Raw genomic sequence first — 260 nt, forward strand, 5'->3', positions numbered from 1 at the left:
ACATGTATAGTATTATTATTATTATTATTATTATCATCATCATCTTCCTCTTCCTCATTTTCTTCTTCTTCCTCATTTTCTTCTTCTTCCTCTTCTTCTTCCTCTTCTTCTTCCATATTGGTGTTGTTGTTGCTGTTGCTGTTGTTGTTATTATTAATGGGATTCATCTCCTCCTCTTCCATTTCTTTTTCCTCTTTTCCTTCCATAATAACATGATTGGACACTTCTCTTGTATTTTTCCTTATTCTATGCTCTTGAAA

This window comes from Trypanosoma theileri, assembly GCF_002087225.1.
Source record: "Trypanosoma theileri isolate Edinburgh chromosome Unknown TM35_Tth_118_V1, whole genome shotgun sequence".
Lineage (NCBI taxonomy): Eukaryota > Euglenozoa > Kinetoplastea > Trypanosomatida > Trypanosomatidae > Trypanosoma > Trypanosoma theileri.